We start from the raw sequence: 19,720 nt of genomic DNA, 5'->3' as shown, positions 1-19,720 counted from the left end.
GCCCCTACCATCATTGTGCACGTGTAGAACCATTTGCTTTTACTGTCCAGCCCAAATTCTAGAGCAGCTGCTAAAAGCAGTATAGATACATCTGTAGGCCTCATTGTAGCGAGCACTGCTTGATGCAAACCGTGTCACTCTTGCTGCGCATGGTAAAGTCCTTCACTCACAACCCAAGAGTTTCATACAACAAGAGTTTTACCTTTGACTTTGAATTTTTCTCTCTGGGCTGCAAACTTTCAGCAATGCTCAGAAGAATGCTTGCTGTCAGCTGATGTAGAGAAATGTGGTAAACAGAGACAGAATGTGACTGCATCATTATTTCTCTTTTTTGATTTTGGTCTGTAAATAGCTTGCTTTCTGAAGGCGCTGCTACTCCCCTAACTGGTGATATTCTCATGTTTTGGGGAGAGCTGGCGGATGCGTGTTTGTATAGAGAGACTTGCACAGAGCAGAACATGGAAAGTAGGTTATGTACTGCCAAAGAACATGGGAAAAATAGGTGATATGTTCTTTCTACCACAACCAGGGAAGAGGTAGACTCCAGCCGGGAACACAAAACGTAGGAAACACATGCAAGAGCTGTGACAGCAGGAAGCAGATAGTGCAGCAGAGACACTGAAGTTTAGAAAAGAGCTTTGTGGGTCTCTCTGCAGGCCCGTGCAAGGCCCTTTGCTGCAGGCCTGCAATGCACTGGAGGAATTCAACTTTCACCCTTTTCTTGTGTAAATAAACGGCTAATACAAGAGGCCCATAATACACCTGGGAATTGGCTTTTCTTCAGCTATCTTCATAAAACTTGCTACCCTTTCCTCTCTCTATATGCATTCAATAAACCTGCATCTCTGTTTAGAGCAACTTTGGCAACTTCATCAACAGCCAGCTCTACTTTCTGTATATTTGAGGTGATAATTAGTTGTTTATTCCTTGTCTCTGATTGACATGCTCCTATTCCAACACAACACAAAACATGTTTTCGTTACTTTGTGACTTTCTCAAGATGCCATGAGTGGGCAATATGACACAATGCAAGGTAATTCACACAACACGGTAAACACAAGGGCAGGGCCAGATTCACTGCTCCATCATTTCAGTTTCACTTTATAGTAATTCTGTTGAAATGAATCTAATCACATGTGAAAGCAGAGATACATGTTAGGCCCAAAGTATGACCATGAGACAATACAAGCGAAGGTAATTTGTTTCTATTACTGGAGAGCCACATAATTTATGCAACTGTATTTACGATCTGTGAACAATTAAAAATAAGGTACACACAGAGGGGAACAGAGTTGGGGTTTCTATGGAAACTCAGAATTTTCTGACTTGTAGAGTTGAAGTCAACCATACCCCTTGTTAATGGAGTTGTGAGGATAAAAAAAAAGTTTGTTTTTTTACATTATGACATGTGAACAATTTCAGTTAACCTTCTCTTCTCTCTTCACCCTCTTCACCTCTCTCACATGCTCACGCACCGCTTTCTACATTGCATATGTTTCACATACAATGTGTGCTGTGTATCTTTCCTGGTTCCTAATAATAGTAACAAGTGTTACTCACATAAATCTCCCATTCATCATTGGGACACTGAACCTCAGACTGTGAAAGCACTCCATTAAACCCTTTTTTCTCAGGACTGATATGTATACAGGGTACTAACATTCAAATGAAATAGCAGGCATAAACCTAAGGGACCGCTGTTGCTAGATATCACACATAGTACACTTATCTTTCTCTCACATGCAACAGTGTGAGAGATGTTCCTAAGAAAATACATTCATATTTCCCAGAGCACCATTTCTTTCTAGGAAGGTGGTAGCAGTACCAGTATTTAAAAGCTTTCCACACTAAAACACCCAACGAGTGCCTGTAGCTTACAACCTTTGGCTCCAATTGTGCCATATATCATGTACTAAGTAGAAGTGGGACTGATCAGAGCTTGGATAGAGGACCTCTGATGAAAGCCTAAATACTGCAGAACATGGTATTAGTGGCTCACTGTGCAGCACATTTCCCTGTGACTTAATATTGAACCAGTACTCCAGCTGTGATCTACTGGTGCTGATAGAGGGGCTAGTTTTTCGGGGAAACATAAAATCACAGTCTCCATCATTTTTTTGAGGAGAAATAGTAATATATTGCTTCCATTTTTGTGCAGAGTTTGGCCTCAGTTGCATTTCCACATATAACTTACAGAGTCAATGCACACAAAGTCCACTACTAACTACAAACCAGTGGCAAATGGGAAGTAAACTTAGAAATACCATTGTTTCCATCAACAAATAACCAACAGACAAAAAAACAAAAAATCAAACATTAGAGGTTTTTAGCATGCTGAAGCTGGGAAGGAGAGCATTCTTCCTAACAAAATTAGAGACATGGTCCCATTATTATAATGAGGTGGGATGATAGCCTTATTCCAACCCCAAATGGTTTATTTCAGCAGTGGGCATAAAGTGAGCCTTCATCATACCATCTGCCAAGTACCTTTGGGATCTGACAGCATGGAAAGATCATTAAAAATGTAAGAAGTTGCTGTTTACATTAATAAAAACACATATTCAAAAATTAGGTTGAAAAAACAACAACATTGTAAACATGCCTTTAAAATGAAAGCCATTTCCTCTTGTAGGGAAACACAAGGTTTATTTTCATCTGTGAAGATGCAACTAAACCAAATCTGGCTTCTGCGTCCTCACTGTGCCACTATGTAATGAAAATTGCACCCACAGAAATAAAGTGTGCATTGTACATAGATCTGTCTCTGCTCCGTTACCTGAACAGAATTAAAAATAAAGCTCTCCTGTAACTGTATTTCAACCTCTAGACCATTACTTCCAGCATTCTTATAACGAGGGTTCAGTAAAATTGAAGCATATAATAAGAGCATGCTATTCCTTTTTTAAAGGCTGACCTGCAGTTCTGGTTTAGAAACCAAATGACTGTAGTCAGGCATATTAGTGCTTTAACCTTTTTATTACATTACATACATGAAAACAATTAAGGCTGGGATTCTTTCCAATGTATTATCATTTGCTGTTCCCTCTGGCCTTTTTCCATCCATTTCAAAGAATGTACATAACATCAACTGAACATTCTCTCATGTTTTATTTTTTTGTTTCTTTTCTTAAGAACTGTCACGCTTTCAAGACCAGCCAACTATAGAGTATCATGCAACAGCAGCAGCTGACAACAGTGGCAGCAAAAAAAAAAAAAAAACCAACAACAACAAAAAGTTTGGGGGTTTAAAACTCCTCATAAAATTAAATCTGAGATTTAAATTCTCCCTCATATTTTATTGTCTTTTCTTTTCTTTTTCCTGTGGTAAATGGTAATTAGAGTCAATAATCTTTTGCTGAGAGAGCACCTTGTCCTCACAGTGTTTATATCATCATCATCAAAGATCTGCCTTAAGGCCCTGGCGTGTTAATAATTTAAGGTGTGCACAGCCTAGTTATAGCAGGAAGCCTAGTTATTGAGTTTGTAAACCAGCTGATGATTTATGGGAACACCTTGCATGAGTCATGCTCATTAAATAAAATACTTCAGTTTAATAAGGAACATGGGGTAAACAGTTCTTCCCGTTACAGGGTGACTGTGCAATTGGAAATTGCCGAGTTTTGTCACCGGCTTAGCCACTGCTATTTTGCCTTAATTGTCATGTCAGGGTCAGAGTGTGTGTGTGTATGTGTGTGTGTGTGTGTGTGTGTGTGTGTGTGTGTGTGTGTGTACATGCGTGTGCGTGCACACACATTTTTCCCTTGAAGTACAGATAGAAAGTCTTTCACTGATGCCATCTTTTTTCTTTCAACCTCTCCGTCTTGAACTCTCTCCCTCTCTCTCGCTCTCTCCATACAGCTGTTTCATAAGTTAAAGCCTCTGATAATGAAAATGTTAAATCTCTCTTTAAAAGGCTACTAATTAAGAAAACAGAAATGTTCACGGAAATAAAATTACAAGGGAAAAAAAAATCAATATATGGTTGTTAAATGTAGCTTGCATTTTAGAGCCATAACCATATTTTACTTTTAAGCACTGGAGCTAACTCTGACTCATTAGAAATTCCTTGGGATATTAAGGCAGTAAAAGCCCTACATATTGGCCTCTTCTGTTTTACCAGAAGCAAGCATTCACTGCCCACAGCTTTAAAAATCTACTGTATCGCAAAGAAATTTCAGTGGGATAAGGTAAAGTGTCAGCATCTCTCCTCCTGTGGTCAACATACAGACAATGACATCATCTGCTACTTCTGTCTGTATTTTGCAGTTTTTTTCAGAAATAGAGGCCTCTTTCCGTAGGGAAACAGAAATTCCTCCGTTCCCACTGAAGCAGATGGCACTTTATTACCAAGAATGAAAGGAGTCAATATCTTCAGGGAACTCAAACATCTAGCAGTGGTGGGTTCACTAGCTTGGAGGCTGCTCCTTTGGCAAAAGTACCCTCACTGGGGGTAAGATGGGACTCACAAAGCTACAATGTCTCTTTAGAACAAAGAGAGTAATAAACTGAGTAAAAATATAAAAATAGTACCTTTACTTTTCTTGATGGATTTCAGTGTTACCACCCAAAACCAGAGGCAATTTAATTGGGTTTACTTAGCTGATAAGCAAACAATAAGAAATAAGTTTTCAAAAAACAGCCAACTTTTCCCAGCAACAGACTATTAGCAAACATCCCATTACCCCTACAATACTGATTTTCATGTTCTTTATGGCTTCTTTCAGATGTACTTTTCTATATGCTTTTCACATGTGTGACATGGCTGTAAGCTTAATTTTCTGACTAATAGCTGAGCATCCTAATATAGACAGCCTGTCAGACATTATTAAGAAATTTGTTAAAGAATATTCGGCCAAATGCACTTGTGGTGTAACTTTTAGATTTAACAGCACTACACAAGTAATCTGACCGTCAATTTGTAAATAATAGTTTGAGTCCTCCTTTTTTTCCAGGGAAAGTAAAGCATGACATAACAGAGTATACACACCACTCAGGCCATCTCCTTGAGGTATTTAAATGCTTTCCATTGCTGCAATATTTGCATTTTGCAATCTTTTGTTTGTTTTCATGACAAACCGGTGTAGGGGAGTACCACGATCTCGTTTTGCAAAATGAGAACAAGGCATGGAGACGCTACTGGCTAGACCCACAGACGAAATTTGGCACCACAACGTTGAGTAGTTTCAGGACTTTCTGCCAAATGACCCCTCACAACCCCTTTGCCTTATGGCCAAGCCATGTCGCAGAAAGCAGATGAGCCCCCACACGTCCGACAACGCTCTGAAGTCTGCTAAATAGGAGAAAACTTGAGGCAAGGTCAAATCCCCTCAGAAACGGCACTCACACTTTCAGCTCCAGTGGAGGAAGCACAAAAATTATGGGACTAGCTGATGACAGATGCAGCTGCCACCAGCCCATGTGGGATGAGCCCTGTCATCCTGCTCCGGGGCATGCACCACATGTCCCCAGGGTAATGGTTAGGGGAAGGTAGAGCAGGTGAAGGCTCCCTCCAGATTTGCCCCATTTCCTAGTCTCTTTCCCTAAACAGCCACTACTTCTGGTACTTAATAGTGCGCTGAGTTGGTTGGACCTTCAGGGATTCGAATCCTTCCTGTAGGCATATGTGCCAGAGGGGGACCCAAAAGCTGGCATCTTGGCACACATGAGCCTTAAACACCAAAAACAAAAGGTCTACCTGCACAGCAGGCTCCCACAGGATCACTCAGCCCTCTCTGCAAAGGCTGCTGGTTGCCCAGCTGCAGCGGCCCAACATGGGGGCTTTCCACCCCTGTGGTTGGGCAGCCCTGAGGAGGAATTCAGAAAGTGCTCTGAACCCTGTCATGGTGGGGTGCACTAAGGTGTCTGTTCTCCAGCAGCTATGCTCCTCAACGCATCTTTGGGTTTTTATTCCCAAGACAGGTGGCAGCTCAGTGAGGTCTTTGAGAACATAAATTTTGCAAGTAGTAGGAGTTAGGCACGTCCTGCCCTTGAAAAACGTCTAAGCGTCTCACTCGGACGCATGCAATGAGACTGTGGGCAGGCAGAGAGAAGAATCAGGTTCTTCAAGATCAAGAAGAAGTGCCCTAACTCATTGGCTTATCTTCCTAAAGGGAGAAATCTTTACAGTTTCTCAACCATGATATTCCTTATTCCTGGAGACTACAGCAAAGATGATGTGGAAATAAAAGATGCTGGACTGGGAAAGGAATATTCCTTTCCTAGTTCTTCAAGATGTATAATGACTGACTTACTTTGGATTTTTTTTTTTTTTTTTGGGGGGGGCGCTCTTCAGCTTCATTTAGCATGGGTTGTGGTTGCCTGTTCATAGGTGGACAGAAAGCAGGGAAGAAAATATCAGAGTTTCCTTTGTATCTTTATGCTGTATTTAGCAGACACAGGAATTGCACCATCCAGAGAGCTCCTGGAGACTGTATTCAATTGTCCATTGCTCTGTGAAGGCACTGGCAAAGCACATTCCTAATATTAACTCTGAGTGCTATAGAAACTACCACCAAATTCAGAAAAGCCACTTCCTAGAGTAATTTCTATTGGCACACTGGTCTTCCTTCCAGTCTGAAGGCATAACAGGGTGAGGGAGTGCACCTGGACAAAGGATTGAGAAATGCTCCCACGCACGGTAGTATAGATCCAGATGGAAGTATGATCCTCATGACCCTGTGGGCACTTCTGCCACCTTGATTTCTCGGATCACGTACAAAAGGTTTAGATTCTGTTGAAGTCAAAGAGATATTACACACAAGCTTGACCTTAAGGTAAGATGAAGCAGTACCACAGAGCATGTCTAACTTTCCAGCACCCTGCTCCCTACTGCTTTTCATCTTCTCCTCCCTTATGCTGAGACATAGTGCCACATCTTAGCCCTTAATACTCTGAAAACCATTGGGTATAGGAAAAGTTCTGTTGTTTTCCATTTGAAACATCAAGGTTCTACTTCCCTCTTTTTGGCTGGAGTCCATGGCAAGAAGTTTGGATGACCTAATTACTGATGCCATCCAGAAAGAGCAGCGATCTGAACTACTTGTATCCCTCCCATAACATTAGCCCTGGCCATCGTGGGTTCCTCACCCCCATCACATGATATCTCTCATAAACACCAAGAGGCTGGAGGCATGATTAGTTCCTGCTCTCTTTCCAGAGCAAATAAAGTAAATTGTTGGCAAAAAAAGGACCAAAACCTTTTGTATCTTTCTATCCAGAACTACCAGAGAACAGTGAAGAAAACCATGCCTGAATTGCAATAAAGAGGAGTACTTCTGCTATGGGTTGTGAGTAAATGTTTTTAGCCAGTCTGATTTGCTACAGGAAATATATATTATTACTTCTTCTCTTCCCCTATTGGTAAATACGGTATGTGAGCAAGTAGCTTCCTCTGGAGATGGACAAACTGTTAATTTTCATAGTTTGCATTGGAGTAATACCTAGAGATCAGCTCTCTACTATTCTAATCTATATTGCAAACAGACCGTCCCTAACACAGAGGATTTTCAGCCTAAGTACTGAAACATGATGTCTCCAATCTTGGAGGTTTCAGATGAGCTGATACGATTTTGGATGATGCTTTGATTTGAGGTAGAAAATGATCACGCTACAGAAGAAGAGGAACAAACGCGAGTATGGAACTCGAAGCATAATAATAAGAAAAACTAAATTAGGCCATAAGTGAATGGAGCACATATTTGATAGGAAAGGCATTTGACAGGATCCCAGTATACTGTACTGTATGTGCATATAATGGAAAGATGCCGAAACAAGGAAGTCTCCCATAGATTCACAGACACGTTAACACACCTAAGCAAATTCATCCTCTAATTGCCTTAAGTGCTCTATTCGGAGCATGACTTAGGGACAATTCAGAATGGCACTAGGACGCCTGGCAAAGAAAAGCTTCTGGGAATTAAGGGAAAGAGTCACAGAAAGATTCCTAATGAAACATCTTGAGGGTAACAAAGAACCTAGTACAAACTCACATGGTTCAGGAGGCTGTTTTACTGCAAGGCACAGCCTAACACACAACGGGACTGCACTCCGATTTAAAAAACAAAACAAAAACAAAGAAAAAAAGAAAGAACTGCTGATGAATCTCTTTGATTCATGAGTATAGACAGAAATAAACCATGGCAAAAATGAGTTAAGTTCATAAAACACTGGAAATCATACCAAGGACAGCATCATATCAAATTCTACCTAAACTGCACAAATCTATCAAGAAAATTGCAAAATAAGCTCATGCTAAACATTCGGAAAGCAAGTGATTTCAAAGGACCAGTGTGAACCAAATGTTAGCCCTGCATTTCCTTGTGCCCTATTTGAAACAAAGTCGGTCTTCATCTGCACTGGGAGAAACGCAGAACTTGACCCAACCTGACTCAATTTTGAAAGCATAGTTCTACAGACAAGGTCTACGTACCTCCAAGTAAAAATTATCTCTTGGTGAACAGAAGATAAAGCTACAGAATATCGTGTCATACTAAAATAGTCAGAAATCTTGGCCATAACCTTTAGTGTTCAGCTGGAAGGCATAAAAACAGACTCAAAGACGTTCATTTGTAGATAGCAGTTCACCCAGGTATTTTGTTACATTTGCTTTCAAGATAACCACATGATTCTGTAAGAAGCAGAGAATTAATGAAGAAGAGAATAAGTGAAAACAACGTGATATTTTGATACATCATTGGCAGATATCTATCCGAATTTAACTAGAAAGGTCACAAAGGGGCCTGCCGCTTATTTGATGCCTTCTTTTGGCTTTGCTTCAGTTTGGGGTGTTTTGATAAGATGTTGGACAGGACATCACGAGGCAATGAATTAACCAGTTATGAATCCTAATTTGCTTCATATGCATTTCCACTTAAGTTAGGAATAAATAACATAGATAGTAAGTGGTTCATCCAACCAATTCTCTTAAACCTATCCATATCATTCAGGAATACCATGCCAAGCCCGAGCTGTGCAAAGTCAAATAGGCTGGTAAATGATAAATAATAAAAAAGTCTTGGTAGATTAAAAGAGATGGATATTTGTCATTGCTCACCAATCTGGGGCAAGTAGGCAGAAGGCAAAACACCATCCTGCCAACTTCTTGAGCAAATACAATTAATCCTGTGGTACGGTTACGGGAGTGTTATGCCAGGGCAAGAGAAACATCCAAGGATGCCAAATAGCTGCTACCTGAACGGGAGATTTCAGCAAGTAAGTAATTTGGAGCCTGACATAGTTACAACTATTCTGGCTGTGCCAAAGTCGAATATCAGAAGCCTACATTACAGTGAGGCCTGCAGCAGGAACTGGAGCTACTGGCTGTACCTTGAGGACATCCCAAAGCAGTTGGCATTGCTCCCGTGCTGACAGAAGCGAAACATGCGCACCCTGCTACTGACAACAACAAAAAAAAGGTGAAGTCGATGCAGGTGCCAGGTGCTCCTGAAGAGATGCTGGAGCAGAAGAAGAACTGAACACATGAAGAGAAAGTCACTGAGGTGCTCAGAACGTGGTTACTGACCCAAGCCCTGTGATGCTGAACATTCTCCTGGCATCAAGGGCTTTCTGGTCTTCTCTCACACCCTCCTCCCTACACACACTATATTTATGCGTATTTGAGGCGCTTGTTTGGGAGGCAACAGAAAGAGGTTGTTGGTATTTTGTTACATTTGCTTTCAATTTTTTTTCCTCTTTCCCAAGGAGTGGTTTAATGGCAGTCACTGAAGTGAACAGATACTGACCCCTGCCTTGTATTAATACAATCTTAGTCTCCCTGGCTTAGTGCAGCAGTTCGGGACACAAATTTAGCAGAGGTCCTCTCTGTCAAAGATATAAAACATGGCATCTTCCAAGGGCTGGGTGAAAGGCATCAGTGCAGATGCTAGAAGATGCAGTGCAAAGATTCAAGGCCTGAAGAAGAGTTTATGTCCTTCCCAGATGAGTGAGACGTCAACAAAGACCAGCTATTGGTAATGGGGGGAGCAATCAGAGAATACAGCTCTCAGCTGTTACTATTTTAAAGGACATGCTTATACCATGACACGGGATATAATGAAAAGCGAAATATAAGTTTTTGTTTGTTTGTTTGTTTTAAAGGACCTTGAGAAGGCAACATTATCCCAATCAATCAGATCCAGCCCGCTCTTGAGCAGGCACAATCCAGACGCAGGTCAGGGACAGTGTTGCTCCTACGAGCCACATCACGGACCTGAGACGCACCGACTGATGTGACACCTGCACAGCTATGCCTACAAAAATACCAAGTGCATTGTAACTCACTTTGAACGATCTGCCTAGAGATTTCTGAAAGTTTGAGCTGTTCAGGGAACAGAGAGGAGACAGAGACAGGGTTAGGCTGGGGTCCTGCAGGGAGAGCAGCCGCACAGCATTGCAGTGGGGGCAGGGAACGGCCTTCTGCGATACCCAACTGGGGACCATGTCAAAAACCTTATACAACATGGCAGCGTTTGCAAAGGAAGTCTACAAAGAAAAAGAAAAGCAACTGCATGGGGGTTGTCCATGCTGCAATCAGAATACAGTGCCTGAAGAGGAATGAAAATACAGTTTCACACACTTTACAGGGGCCTTCCAGACTTGATGGGAGCATGGCTCTTGGCAGCTGAAGCCCTTGCTGCCATGCCACAGCAGTTCCTGGCACCCAGGCTAGCAAGGTAGAAACTAACACGCAGCACTTGCGCTGAGGTCAAATTCCTAGGTGCAATGCAGATGTGGTCTGCCTCTGAGTGGGGGGAAGACATTGAACAGGAAAATTATTGGACATGGGAACAATAATGAGAAAATCAATTGCCAAGTCAGATAACATCAACTGCAATGAAAATTTTGTGCATGGAGGATTTGCAGGATAAAGACCCAGGTTTTCTTTCAGGATAGGTGAGTTGGAAGAGATAAGAAAACAGATAGCGTGGCTAATCCTGCTGCTGTCCTTGTCCCCTTACACTTCCAGCTGGAACACAGAAGGAATATGGCCTGATGGCTTCCCAAGGTGACTCTTCAGCCAAAATCTTCAGCTACTATTTTGTAAACTCTCAAAGATGTGAATGATTAAGACTTTGTGAGACTGTGACATCATGTTAGTGCTCTGGGCCATCACAGAGGTTCCTTAGAATTAAGGTTAGAGCTAACATATCAGCAAAAAATATGGTTCAGTAGTGTTACCCTGGAAATCCAGGCATGTGTGTGGGACACTTCACTGCATAAGACCTATAGTTCTCAAGCAATTATTTGCAGAGGTTTGCAATGGCACTCAAAGCCTTTAATCAGTGCCCCATTAATTCAGGCAGAGTCCAAAGCATTAAAAAAAATAATAAAAACAAAAAAATTCCCCAAAATATATACAATCTAAGAACATCTAATACCACCATGAGCCATTCATTCTGTTTTGCATGTTATCTTCATTTTCTGTCAACAGTATCTATGGAAAGATCATTAGTAATCTTGAAGAAATGTTTATTATTGTCTTATCTCTCACACCTGCCCAATCATATGTTTGCTCTTTGCCTCAAAGGCAATAAGTGCAGCAAAACTGCAGAAGATCCAGGTCTTCATGTTATGGCGGTATATTTTTTGTTGCAAGATTGTAGCGCTAGTTAAAAAACAGATTGCACACACATTACTACCATTAAGCATTTCTCAACTTGGAAGAACAAACTCTTTCTACTCCGCAAGCCCTCTTTAAAAGCATATCTATACATAAACGTGCATGCTTGACAGGCAAACCCAAAAAAGTTCGAGAGGTGACTCTACCCCAGAAATATTTTCAGGGGCTAAAAAAAAAAGCCAAAATTAAAACCTTCCCAGGGGAAAACAACGCTGAATGGCAACAGCTAGCATTACAAGGTAGTAAATACAAGGCAGTAAATATTTGTGCGTGTGTACCACTTGAACAAAACAAGCAGCCGGAGGCTTCACCTCTGCTTCAACATGGGCTCAAACATGCCTTTCCCCAGAACAAATGGACAAGCCTGGGTGCCAGCTACCTGCAGGGCCCTCCCGGGAGGAAGAGGAGGAAGAGGAGGAAGAGGAGGAAGAGGAGGAAGAGGAGGAAGAGGAGGAAGAGGAGGCAGCAGCACCCAGCCAGAGCCCCGCGGCAAGCGGCGCTGCTGTCCAGGAGATGCAATCAGCCGGGCCCAGCCCGTAATAAGGGTTAATCAGCTGATCGATTGGTCCCCGAGCTGCCCGGACCTGGCTCCTCTCTGACTGGCTCTAGCCTGGCCTTGGGGCAAGAGGTTGGGAACTTTTAATTATCAGCAGCAGCTCCTGCACTGATTGAATGGTCAATGGGTTTACTACCGCGGCTCCGCCGCTTGAATGATAATGGAGAACAATGTGAACACAGAGGAGCCCAAACGCTGGGCCGGCAAGAGGCATGGATATGGATAATGTGAGATAAGGGGGAGTTAATTACCTGGCAAAAAGCAAAATGTGAGGGTCAGGAGGATGCTTTATGCATGCGTTGAGGTTTTGTTTACTTTGTTATAATTTAATCCGCTGCCATTATTGTCGCGTAATTTAGCTGCAGAGCAATCTGATAATCCACTTACGGGCAGAAATTATCACAGGAAAGAATTTACTGCTTTCGCACTGCAAAAGCAAGCACAGATGAACTGGATAAACAGGCAAGTTACCCCCAGATTAAACATACAGCTTTTCTACGTAATGAAGAAGAACGTTTTTCACACAAAGTGTGCAGCTCCCCTGAAATCGGTGGCAAATCCTAGGAATGATGTAACCTTATCATCAATATATTCTTTTTAATTAGGGAGCAGTTAAATGAAGAATGATGTTGAACATTGAGAATATAATTATCCATTGTGCTTCAGAGATCTACGTATAGATTTTTCCCCCTATCTGAAAGCTATGAAGAACCTGGGGAATTCAAACAATCTTCAGATCCCTCTGCATGGAGTCTGTCAAACCCTGTGGAAGGGCTAGTGACAAACACAAAGAAGCAACAATAACTGCATACCACTTACAGCACTACTAGACTTATCCATTCATTGTACCATAATAATTTTAGATGGTCGTTGAAGAGAAGCATATGTTTCGGGCAGACATCAAAAGAACAACCAGGCATTTAGATAAGACAACTAAAACTCAGTTTTAAAGTTTCAAATCTAATCCTGGGCAAAAGACCGAACAAAGAGTCAGAGAGCAGAAATTATGTTATTTAAACTGACACCACCTAAATCAGATCCTTTCTTCTGCGATCGCACATAAACACAGCGTGTTCATCACATCGAGCCAGCTTCATTACTATTTATATTACCATGCACTGGCTGTGTGCAGTCAATTCATAATTGTCCAGTTTTTTCTAATTAATCACAAAAGATTTTTGTTTTGCCTACAGCTACTTCGGGGGTGACTCACAATGGCAAGCCAAAGCTCATACATCAAACGCAGCCCGTCTCGGCTGCAGCCGGCTGCCGGAGCGCGCCGCTCCGCGCCCCTCGCCGCGCCGCTGCGCGCCGCCGCGCACGGGGCATGCGCGGCCCCGGGCGAGAGCGGCGCGCCGCGCTCCCTCCTCCGCCGGCTGGCTGGTTATTTTTATCTGATGCTTGCATGCTCAGCCCGGACCAGGTCCAGCCATTCTAGCAAAGATTGCTTAAGCCAGAGCGTTTGGTTTCCCCCGCTCTCGCATGCACGCGCGTGCTCTCCCCTCTCTCCTTTTCACGCTGCTCCAGATCCGCGCAGTTTCAAAGCCAGCGAGCTGCAGCAAACGTTGCCCGAACTTCTGCGCTGTCGATATTTTCCTAATGAGCACGACGTAAGCGTGCTCGGATGCGAGCGGAGAGGCTGAGCCAGCTGCTGGCTCTCTCTGAGTCCAACAATGACAAGGGTGGCTGGAGACTTGTGCGGAAGGCCAGCTTGCTCGTGCCTCTTCTGCCCACGCCGAGAGCGGCTACTCGCATGAGTAAGACCCTTCGCCTCCAAAGGGGCTACTCGTGGAAGCAGCGGCTTGCCAGTCTGAGCCAGAGGATGGTGATCTGAGCTCTCACTCCTGTGCAGCCAGGGATTTAGGCACGCAGAAGCTATTCTACAAAGAAACAGCAATTTGTCTGAGAGCAATACCATGGTATGCTCCTTCTCCACATATTAAAAAAAAAAACCATGACTCTTATTAAAAAAAAAACTTTTTAAAAATCATTGATGAAGATTCTAATCATCAAAGTCAGTCCAGTTAAGATCAGTTTGATCCGCAATCAACAGCAGACAACGAGAGGCCCATGCTGTTTCCAAAGTGCACTCCAACCTAAGGCCACTAACTGTACTCTTGTTGACTATGTGGAAGCGTTCTGGTAAAATGCATCTATTGATGTAATCTTCCTTGATCATATTCTGCCCACTGCTGGGTTTGCAAGGAGTCAGCACAGTGGCAGGAGAGGAGCATTTTGCTAATAAATCCTGCACTGAGCACTGCGCTCGGGCTGGGCATTTTGGAATGAAAATGCCTGTGAAGGAAAAGCTGGTTTCTGTACGAGGAAGCAAGCAAATAGCTAGAGAGAGCAGAACAGACAGTTTTTTAACAGCAAGGAAGAGAGAAGCACGTCTTCATATCTGATGACGTGAGGGAAGGGGAATCTCTTACCAGTTATAGGAGAATTCAGATGGAGTTGTTTGGGAGAAAGTTCATTATGTTTAGAAAGGCTGAAAATCATGAATTAAAAAAATAACAAAGATTAATGTTTTCATGATTTTCTGGCAAGAAGATTATTTAGCTGGGAATAGAACCCTTTCTCTGCAGACTAAGAAGTCTAAAAAATTGAGGGCTGGGGGAGAGAGACTACTCCTTTTCTCAGGGGATCAGAGGGATAAATTGTAATGTGGGATTTGTGCATGAAGAGCAGCATCTCCTAGTGTGGCCCAGTTGAAGATATGCAGCTCTCTCTCTTCTCAGGAACTTAAAGCACCACCAATAATCTGGTCTGATGGTTAAAGACAAGCAGGAGAAAAGTATCATAAAGAAATTCCTGCCGGTCCAGAACAGGACTTATACCTATGCAGATAAAATAATCTCTCAAAGAGGAGATTAAAAGGATAGCCCATGAGAAACATTTTAAGGGATCAGGCCAAACTGTGTTATTCATAGTGCCAGATCCTAGTTTTCCCACTGCAATATTTGCTGCTGAGCATGAAAATGCACGCTGAGTACATGTAACAGGAACACGTCTGTCAGCACGCTATAGCTGCGTTTCAATTACAGCGCTCTTAGGCCAGGGCTGGTCTTTTGGGTGCCTGCAACCACCGCAAGCTCTGACAATGCACTTCTCTTTCCCCTTTCCCACCTCCCAAACCTTCAGACTGAGCATGAATTAACGTTAAGTGGTCACAAAGCCCCCATTTCGCCTTGGCAGTCCCTCACTAGGGCCTACCTTTGCCATGACATCTGTCAATCACTACCACCCGGCACAGGTTACACTGGCAGCCACCTACGGCTACCGAAACCACGGCGGCAGCAGGTCTGCAGAGGCACTGCTTGTTCCCACTGTCCATGTGCTCCCTCCTTCCTCTTTACCGTCGCAGGGAGCCAGATCCAAAGCTCACTGAACCTGCTGGAATTTTTTTCCATCAACTTCGGCAAGCAGGCGAGGATCCCGTGGCCTACTGCCATCTCAAAGGGGCAAAGACTGTAATTTTGCTTGGACAGGCTGCTTATCATGCATTTGCAAGCTTAATAATAAATATGGACTCCGATTCCTCCTAAGGAACCGAGGATTTTGAATTAAACATTATTAATATCAACAACATTGTGTTAACATGGGGAGATGAACAGTATTAATGATAACGCTATCTTAATGGTAGTGTGAATACAAGGTACTCACTGTACCTGGGTTCTGAAGCGTGCAACCAAATGATGATTTCCTCTCAGGGCAGTGCTAAACAATTCGGTCATACCTTTAACTTTACAGTTTTAGTAATAACTGGCTTGAAGAAAAAAACAAAATCAAAGTGCAGTCACAGGTTAACTGCATTGTAAGTGCAGGGTGTAATTTCAGCCCCTGCCTCTAGATTGGAAGGCACAGTTTTTATCTGTTCAGTCTCTGTGAGTAATTCCCCGCTAGGTTTGGGGCTAAGTATTGCTATACCAGTTTTAAAAATGACTAAGCTGATACAGGGAGAGATTGCAACCCGCCCCGGGTCACGGCGAGTCAGTGGCAAGCACAGCAGTGGGACCTAAGGCCACAGACACACATTCACTGCAGCACACGCCCACCAGCACCCAGCAACTACCCACATGGCCTAGGCAGGCTTTTTGGGGCTTTTTGCGAGGATTTTGCCTGGAGTGGCTTTAGGAGTGTTTGCACTCCACTCCTCCGTGGGTACGGTGGCCCTGGCCAGCAGCAATAAGGGTTTCGGTTGCCCTGCTGGAGCTGGAAGAGGGAATCTCCACACAGCTTGAGAAATCCTGGTGACGAGTCACCTTCTCAAAATACCTCACCTTATCCATCCCCAGAACAACAACTAATTGGAAATGCTACATTGTCAAAAAAAAGACCTCCAAAAGGCATTCTTTGCGTGTAGCTGCAACATGCCAAATTAAGAGATGAGAGCAGAATTAAGGGACCAGTCTTGACTTGAGTGATATCTTCTGGGGAAACAATAGAAAGTCGTCTTCTGTTGTTGTTGTTCTTTCTTGAGTTTTCACATATACACTTTTTTTTTCCCCACTGGAAAGCTGATTGTGAAACAAAATTCCAGAAAGGGGAGGAGGGATGCTATTTGCGTTTTTCGGCTCACCAACTCCTCCCTAATAGAAATCTGTTCAGCTTCAATAAGGGTCTGTCTAAGCAGGGGGAAAGGTTCACTCTTTTTCCTTTTGTGAGCTGTTTCAGTTAAACACATTTTAGTTAAGACAGCTCAGCTCCCTTTTAATGTGTCACCGGGTGAAGGGAATCCGAAAAGAAACGGGTCGCTTTTTTTTCCACGCCCTCTAGAAAGTCTCAGTTAACTTACTTAGTCTCCCATGGTCTGATGCATGCGACAATAGATACTGAGTCATGACAACCGAAATATCTGATCATGCTCCAATTTCATTAGCTTGTCCCATGAGCTAACTCAAGACATTGAGCAAGAAAGCTGAATGTTTTCTTGTTATACAACGAATGTTGCTGTTTTTCCTTGGGGGAAACATAAATGTTACAAAGCAAGGTGTATGGTACCAGTCCTCTTCTGTCAAACCTGAAAGCTCCGTGTCAAAAGAGAGCCTTCTGCTCCTTCTCACTCATGCCTCACGCAGACCTTAAGACGAATTGGAGTAACACTCATTTTCAATTTTGAAAGGGCTGAAAGGAACAAACAATTCAGTAAGGAAAAGAACCATGATTCTGCATTGCTGGATGTGGAATGCTAGAAATGCTGAAAAGTTTAGGGAGGAAAAAAAGCCCCAAGTGTTGTCCCTGTGGGGCAAAGTCACCATTATTAAAGCAAAAGCAACAGCTGTATCTTTAAATAAATTGCACTGCAGATGGAAAGGTCAGTTGGGAACCACTGTAATTGCTTCCCAGTGGCATCATACTGCACCGTTAAACTATTCCCTTCAGCCTCTGCATAGGGTTGACTTGACTCAGTGTTGTCCTTCGGGGTGCCCAGGGTCCCTTCTCAGTCCGTCAAGGCAGGTCCAAGCCAGGAGGAGGTATTTTGACAGCATGAAAAAAGTCCCATTTGCTAATGCATGTGCTTTAGGACCATGATGAAGGTAAAGGTTTCTCCCAGTGATGTGAAAGCGACTCTCCACTTCCAAGCTAGCTCTGGTGATGGCAAACCCGTGGGCAGTGGGAGCAAGAACAACATCAGGGCCCCCAAGCACAGAGGAGCAGAGGAGAGGGTGCCGTGACGGAGTCGTGCTGCTGGGGAAGAAGCAGGAGCGAGAAAGCACAGAGTTTGCTGAAGGAGCTTTTTTTAACAATTTGGAAATTTCTAGCACAGACTTATGTGAAGCCCACCTCTGCATCTTCTGGACAAAAGTATCTTTCGCTTGCATTGTTAAACAGGGATCAACCCAATGCTATGTGCATGCTAATAATAGGTATGTTTAGTCTCTACCATACGTGCCTGTACTTTTCCCCCTCCTTCCTATACAATGGCAAGTTTCTGGGGTTTTGCTCACCTCCTCTTATCTTTTAAATCACTTTTCTCTCAATTTTCATTTCTACTACAGAGAGTTTCCATTAGAGTGGGATCATTATGCCATTTATCATTACACTTGTTAGCCTATTTTGTGAAAAAGACATCAAAGATTAATACAAAGACATCGTTATTTTGAAAAAGTCATAGCTCAGTCAGAATGAGAAAACTTACCCAAAACGGTGATATTTACTCACTTGAAAAAGGTATTCCGTAATTGGTGAATCATACTCTGCCGTAATGCTATCAGAACAGTGGGTTTTCTGTTATTTCTGTGAAAGTCTTTCACAGGACTCAGGTACTTCAAGCAGCGGGGGAGGTGGCTGAAAGTGACTTTCTGTCACTCGTATATTAATGGACCAGTAAGACGAATGTAACATCGTGACATACCAAACATTTTTGCCTGCTGTAATTAAGCCGGCTTGCTTTTAAGCAGCTTGCCATGCAGAGATTGTTCTGAGATACAAGTCGCATTGTGTTTCTCCCCGCCTTGTCTTTGCTTGTCCCTATCTCGTTGTCCAGTTTCCCTAACAGATCCTTAAAAATTCAGCATTTTAGTAAAAACCTTGGTCACATCCAAAGCATATTTATACTCTGTGATGCAGAATACAGACAATTTCAGAAAGATGCAGTGACTCAGGCAAAGCCATGTCGGACTTCGAATGAGGTGGCTCGAAAACACCCGTGTCAAGGTATGGGGCAGAGAAGCCACTTCCCCCATCATACTCAAAGTGGATTCAGACCGATGTGTTTTCCCAGGTCATCCCCAGACCCTATCAGTCAACACATTACCAGTTCACCACGTGCCCTCCATGCACCGTGCTAGGGAATGAAACTTCAGGGTGCAATCCAGCAGCAAGGGGATCTGCTCCACTTCGGTCCCACCGTGCCTGCTCCAGCCCCAAATGCAAACACGTGGTTCGTTCTTCCATCTGCTGAGCTGATTTCCACAGGGAGCTTGCCCTGCATGCATCTTGGAAGGGAAAAATAAATGAGAGAGAGCTGTTGTTCTGCCCTAGACGTACCCTGAGAACGACGGGGTGTAATTCTCATTGATCCCTGCATCGCGCGCAGCACGCGCAGGAGACCCCTTGCTACACTCTGTGTCCTTCTTTTGTGAGTAGGCCCTACACTGTGATTTTTATTTTTTTTTATCAGGCTAAAGAGGATATATTTTATCATAATGGTTTCAAATCCAATGTGTACAGGCCAACACAAATAGGGTATTACAAGTTGAAGAACTGTACCTCAGGCACCATTTTATTAGAACTAGTGTTTACATCAAACAATACATCCTAAGTACTTCATATTAAGCTTGGACAAATCATTTGCCTGAGGATTAGGGTGTTGTGCCATTGAAATGTAATCCTTCTGTTGATTTTTTTTAACTACCAAACCAAACGTGGTAAAATCAGTAACTGTTAAAAACCTAAGAGTGAAAATCTTAGCTTCAATTTGACATGTAAAGTAAAACAAAGGAAAAATCGCCAAGGTAGGTTTGCGGACAAGTTTCTAAACAGCAGATCAGATTTTTCCCTTTGCAGATCAGAAAAACTTTGTAGGGAAATTGAAAAGGTAA

Source organism: Struthio camelus, chromosome 2 (genome assembly GCF_040807025.1).
Source record: "Struthio camelus isolate bStrCam1 chromosome 2, bStrCam1.hap1, whole genome shotgun sequence".
Classification (NCBI taxonomy): Eukaryota; Metazoa; Chordata; class Aves; order Struthioniformes; family Struthionidae; genus Struthio; species Struthio camelus.
This window is presented reverse-complemented; position numbering follows the sequence as displayed.